General features: G+C 42.5%; 1 pseudogene; it reads right to left on the reverse strand.

Annotated features, from left to right (window-relative positions):
• Positions 1-4,407: 4,407 nt before the first annotated feature.
• Positions 4,408-6,470, reverse strand: LOC139584026 (muscarinic acetylcholine receptor M2-like; annotated as a pseudogene).
• Positions 6,471-7,028: the final 558 nt, after the last annotated feature.

Genomic DNA, 7,028 nt, shown 5'->3' on the forward strand with positions numbered 1-7,028 from the left:
CTAATGAATATATTTCAATTGACCGATTTCCCTAAATGAACTGTAACTCAGTAAAATCTTTGAAATTGTTACATGTTGCGTTACATTTTTGTTCAGTGTAGTAGAGAGAGAGAAATACATATGCTGCGTTCATAACATCTCGTAAATTCGTAAGTACCAGCATACGACTGGAAAAAATCCACTTGAACACCCCTCCAACTGATAATTACTAGTGGGAAACTGTTCTATCATCTCTGAGCTCCAACTTCTCCCACGTGATGAAATCTGACATCACCTACTAAGGAAATGACCACTATAACATCATTTTCGGCAGTTAAATGCAACAACAAAATATTATTTATGAAAAACAATCTATTAATAATTTGTTTGTGGGCATGATAGCTGTACTTTTAGTTTATGCTTGATGCAGCTTGTTTCCCATTAGCCAATCGGTGTTCTCAACGAGTTCAAAGCCCCTGAACACACAACTCGTTGCTCCCAGTTTACAAGTAGTATTTTTTAGTTTCCCAATTGTTATGAATGCAGCGTTAGTGACTATTTTTGAAGCAGGTTAGGAGAACGTACGCAGCAGGTTAGAAGAATTAACGTAGCAAGTTAGGAGACGGCGGTTGAAAAGGGTTAGGGTTAGCAAAGTCGAAGTGGCGTAAAAAAACTGTGTCCTGACACCATATAGTGCCACCTGCTTCCTGTTTGTTTACATCAGAAATGCCCCTTAAGAAAGTATGTTATCTAGCCTGAAGTTGGAGGATAGGAAAGCCTGAGTCAAACCTGGGTTTACCAAGCAAATTAAAGTGATGCTCCAGAACTTTTGGATAATTTCAGCCAGTAGTTTTGAAAGTGGTGCACATGAGCCAAAACACTACTATGTCATCCAATTGTGTACTACGTCATCCATTTCGTATGAAATGTATTTGCAATTCGTATGATATGTTACTTATTCTATTCATACAATATGTTACATATTTATTGTGCTTAAAGATCCCAGACTGCATCTTTAATAAATGTCTCATGTCAACCACTAGGCTGTAAACCTGATATTAATGATTATGGACAGAATAGGCTACATTAACACTGGCCCTGGCTACATTCACAACATACTGATGTTCTCCCCCCTAGCTCGCACAGCGCAACGTTGAAGTCACGTTTGTTTTTGGCAGCAAAGCAGTATATCCCGGGCCATACCACAATACTCACACTATGTATCGTGTACATCTATTACTAATAATAATGTATTTATTTTATATAGTGCTTTTCATTACATACAAAATCTCAAAGTACAGCCAACTGGCATGCAAGTATCACTAAGTTGTTGTGTCCCATCAATTTTACCTCTAGAGGGCACTAACACCTTAACAATCCATGCAAGGGGAGCTGGTAGGAGTTCAGACATCGGAATTCAAGTACAGTGAATAACAGACATGAGCCACTGGCGCTCCCACAACCTGCTACTCATCCTGACACCCACAGTATCATAGTACCATACAGTACATAAACAAAAACACATAGGGTGTGTGTGTGTGTGTGTGTGCGTGCGTGCGTGCGTGCGTGCGTGCGTGCGTGCGTGCGTGCGTGCGTGCGTGCGTGCGTGCGTGCGTGCGGATGTGCTTGTGTGTGTTTGGAGAGCTGTGTTACACTTGATGTCCCCCATACAATTTGACAGTCCATTAATAGGTAATGTGGAACAAAGGGAGTTATATCACAATAGGCTACGTTGTACATTTACAGGGATGACAGGTGTGGTATTATTGGTATATAGTATACCCATCCCCCCATAACCACAGAAAGACATGTGCAGAGTACGCGCGGTGTGCACACACTCATTCACTCACAGACATATGTATACTGAACAAAAATATAAACTCAACATGCAACAATTTCAAAGGTTTTACTGAGTTACAGTTCATCCGGCCGTGATTGGGAGTCCCATAGGGCGGCGCACAATTGGCCCAGCGTCGCCTGGGTTTGGCCGTCATTGTAAATAAGAATTTGTTCTTAACTTTGTTCTTATATATATATATATTAGGAAATCAGTCAATTGAAATACATGTATTAGGCCCTAATCTATGGATTTCATATGACTGGGCAGGGGTGCAGCCAAGGGTGGGCCTTGGAGGGTATATGCCCACCTACTTGGTAGCCAGGCCCACTCACTGGGGAACCAGGCCCAGCCAATCAGAATGAGTTTTTCAAAAGGGCTTTAGCACAGACAGAAATACTCCTCCCCCCTCAGACAATCCCACAGGTGAAGGAGCCAGATATGGAGGTCCTGGGCTGGTGTGGTTATACATGGTCGGCGGTTGTGAGGCCAGTTGGTAGTACTGCCAAATTCTCTAAAACGACGTCGGAGGTGGCTTATGGTAAAGAAATTAACATGACACACATTTTCTGGAAACAGCTCTGGTGGACATTCCTGCAGTCAGCATGCCAATTGCACACTCCTTTCAAAACTTGAGGCATCTGTGGCATTGTGCTGTGTGACAAAACTGCACATTTTAAAGTGGTCTTTCATTGTCCCCAGCACAAGGTGCACCTGTGTAATGATCATGCTGTTTAACCTTTCTAATCCAGGGGTTCCGCTAGCGGAACACCCACAACATTCCGCTGAAAAGGCAGCGCGCAAAATTATTTTTTTATTTTTTGAAATATGTAACTTTCACACATTAACAAGTCCAATACAGCAAATGAAAGATAAACATCTTGTTAATCTACCCATCGTGTCCAATTTTTTAAATGTTTTACATCATGTTACACAATACATTTATGTTTTGTTCGATAATGGGCATATTTATATCCACAAATCTCGGTTTACATTGGCGCCATGTTCAGAAATGCCTCCAAAATATCCGGAGTAATTACAGAGAGCCACGTCAAATACCAGAAATACTCATCATAAACTTTGATGAAAGATACATGTTTTACATATAATTAAAGATACACTGGTTCTTAATGCAACCGCTGTGTCAGACTTTTTAAAAACTTTAGTAAAAAGCACACCATGCAATAATCTGAGACGGCGCTCAAATATAAATAACATTTCTCCGCCATGTTGGAGTCAACAGAAATACGAAATTACTTCATAAATATTCCCTTACCTTTGATTATCTTCATCAGAATGCAATGCCAGGAATCCTATTTCCACAATAAATCGTTTTTTTTGTTCGATAATGTCCATTACTTATGTCAAATTAGCAACTTTAGCTAGCATGTGTAGTACACGTGTCCAAACACTGGTGCAAGTGAAGGCAAACGTCAGACGAAAACTTCAAAAAGTTATATTACAAGTCGAATAAACTGGTAGAGAATCAATCTTCAGGATGTTGTTATCATATATATCCAATAACGTTCCAACCGGAGCATTTCTTCATGTCTGTATAAGTAATGGCACACATTGCCATTCCATGACTAGCGCGCGTGACCAGGAACTGGCAATCTGCCAGACCAGTGACTGAAACACCTCCCATCCGGCCCCACATCACACTAGAGGCTTCATTCCACGTTCTACTGACTGTTGACATCTAGTGGAAGGCGTATGAAGTGCAAACAGATCCATAAATTACAGGGAATTGAATAGGCGATGACTTTCACATCGACCCTTTTCAGAATTCTCACTTCCTGTTTGGAAGTTTGCCTGCCATATGAGTTCTGTTATACTCACAGACATAATTCAAACAGTTTTAGAAACTTCAGTGTTTTCTATCCAATAGTAATAATATGCATATATTATCATCTGGGACAGAGTAGGAGGCCCTTCAATTTGGGCACCAATTCATCCAAAAGTGAAAATGCTGCCCCCTATCCCAAACAGGTTTTAATCAGCTTCTTGATATGCCACACGTGTCAGTTGGATGGATTATCTTGGCAAAGGAGCAATGCTCACTAACAGGGATATAAACAAATTTGTGCACACATTTTAGAGAAATAAGGTTTTAGTGGTTATGGAACATTGCTGGGATTTTTTATTTCCACTCATTAAACATGGGACCAACACTTCACATGTTGCGTTTCTATTTTTGTTCAGTGTGTATTTACAGGTCTATTTGTACAGCAGTGGAGGCTGCTGAGGGGAGAACGGATCATGATAATGTCTGGAATGGAGCGAAATGAATGGCATCAAACACATAGAAAGCCTGTTTTTGGTGTTCTTTCTCAGAAACCTCATTTATACTTACAAAGGGGAAGATCTATAACCATGTGTCATAGTACTGTAGCAACACATTACCAACAAACCTTTAGTATCTGAAAAGTGCAGAAACAGCTCTGAACAAACGTCTGCCACTGCACCTGTGTAACAAACAGCAAACAAGCGCTGGACAATAATCAATCACAAGATGTAAGACAGAATCACCCAGACACACCCGAGACATACCTTAGAGTAGACATACCCAATACATACTATAGATAGCCATTATGTAAACAGAGTTTGGCCACAATGTTGGAACCAAACATTTCATGATCATAGCATTTTAATTTGGAACCAAATCATAGAAAACCACCACCACCAACTCCACCTTAGATAGATACACCAGTTGTTTTTCATTCACAAAAAGTGCTCCCCTCTTCCATCTTCCGTGTTTCTTCTGCCCTCCTTCAGCCCCCTGTGCAGATCTAAAATGACTGGATAGATGTAAACGATAGCTATAAGTACTTTCAGGACATTTACTATACAGTCCTGAGTGAATGAAGACAGCAGCTTCTCTGCACTAAACCCTGACCACCTGGTCCTCATGACCTCATTGTGTTGTGCTTATGTTCCTGTACTGGCGAAGCAGCAGCTGTCTGAAGGTGTTCTTGAAGGTGGTGTTGCACAGGGCGTAACAGGCTGGGTTGATGGGTTGACATAGCACAGCCAGTAGCCGATGGTCCACAGCGAGTTGGGGATTCAGCTGGAGCAGAAGGTGTTGATGAGCCCCATCACATTGTAGGGTATCCACATGGCCACGAACGCCACCAGGATGGCCATGATGGTGCAGGTCATCTTCTCCCGGGACGGACGGCCCTTCCTCTTAGTCTTTCTCTTGGGGCTCTGCTTGGAGTTCCTGGTCACCTGGAGACAGAAAAGTGTTAGAGGTTTAACCAGGATGCATGCATTTTTTCATGTTGATACATTTTCATACATTTCATATCAGTCACCTTTAACAGTGTCCGTGTCACCAGGCTATGTTTCTCTGCGGCAGGGGTGGTCTGTGTAGCTGTGAGTGATTGTATATGTTTCTCCTTCAGGCTGGGTGTTACTTCTGATACAGGAGAGTTTGGGGCCACAGCCTGTGACCTGGTTTTGAGAGCAACACTACGTCTGTCTGGGTTTGGCCTCACTGTTTGGCACCTTCTGTGATAGGCCAGGCTCTTCTCTTTGACTGGATGATGATGCAAGGTTACTGACTGTTGTGGTAGAGCTTTCTCTGTCTGGCCCTTCCCCTCTGCAGGGCCTCCTGCCATTGTACTCTTCATCCCCACCCTCCTCCTCCTACTCCCCAGTCACAGTGCAGTCATTGGGCTCAGCCCTGCACCCATCCTCATGGCACCTGGAGATGCGCCAGTAGAGTCCGATCCTGATGGCCACGGGCAGGTAGAAAGCAGCGATGGCCGTGTTGAACGTCATTGTCACTTTGGAGAAGGACATCACCCAGGTCACTACGATCATCATCCCTGCCATAAAGGTTCCGCACCGGATAGTTGAGAGGCTTGGTGATGCAGAAGTAGCGGTCGAAGCTGATGTTGAGGAGGTTCATAACACTGCCGTTGCTGAACACGTAATCAATGGCCAACCACAGGTCGCACACAACCGGGCCTAAGGGCCAGTGTCCAATCCCGATGTAGATGGTGTAGAGGTTCATGGAGCACAGGCCAATGATGAGGTCAGCACAGGCCAGGCTGAACAGGAAATAGGTGTTGACAGTCTGGAGGTTCCCACTGACTTTCATGAAAGAGCATACTGTACATGAGAATATTAGAACATAGAGTACTGTCAAATAATACAATAATATGTGTAGACCCAGGAGTTTTTCCTGACCGTACGATCTGACCAAGGCTATGACTAAAGCCCAGATTTTCCTGGTCAGGTCACATGGTCAGGAATAACTCCTGACCCTAAAATGTGGCATGCGTTTTGCCAATATCTTTGCATCACAACACTAAAGAATAACAGGTTTCCAGTTTTTTTGTTGTAATGGATATTGGCTATTTGCCTCCTGTTTTTGTAATATCAAAAGGTGACATTTTCAACTATTGGAGAGACAACCTGTATCATACACATATAAATAATGAAAACAATTAAGTGATGGATCTTTATTCCAAACCTTTATGGAGAGCATAACCAGGATGTTGCCAATGACGGTGACGAGACTGAGTGACCCAGCCCCCAGGATGATGAGGACAATCCCTAACGTCTTATAGGGACTCCCAGAGAAGAGACTACTGCTTCCATTGTCTGAGCTGAGGTTGGAGTAATTGGTGAAGTTGAGCATCTCCATATTGTCTGGTCTTGGTTTTTATTTTCAATTATGCTTCTGCCAGTCTCAGAACATTATGATACACCTGGAAATGACAAAGATGAAATATGTTTTTCATAAGAGATTCTCCATTAAGCATTCTTTTTAGTCCGGGACAAGGCGTAATCTTGGACCAGGAAACCAAAATGTATCCCTAAATGTATTAAGTCAAAGCATGAGTGCATCTCTTTCAGTGTGTGTGTGCACATTTTCTCTGTATTCCTCACAATCCTTATGATACTGTACTCGGTTCCTTTGTAGTTTACAACACCAGCTTCCTGACTGGTAGTGGAGAGAGCAGGTGTGTGTTTGTGTGAGTCAGTGTTCCTTAACTCAGGTGGGAAAAAATGGTTAGATGAGCAAATACAGGTCCTTTCCCATAGCTGCAGGGTTTAGAAATACACAGAGTAGTGTCCTATTTACCCAAATCAATATGCAGTATCACCCTAGACATTTTAGGACAGGTATGAAGGATTATTGTTTTGTATCCCAAACAGAATTGGCAGTTTCACCAAATAAGGATTCAATCTTTAAGTAACT

The sequence above is a fragment of the Salvelinus alpinus genome, chromosome 9 (genome assembly GCF_045679555.1).
Source record: "Salvelinus alpinus chromosome 9, SLU_Salpinus.1, whole genome shotgun sequence".
NCBI classification, from domain to species: Eukaryota; Metazoa; Chordata; class Actinopteri; order Salmoniformes; family Salmonidae; genus Salvelinus; species Salvelinus alpinus.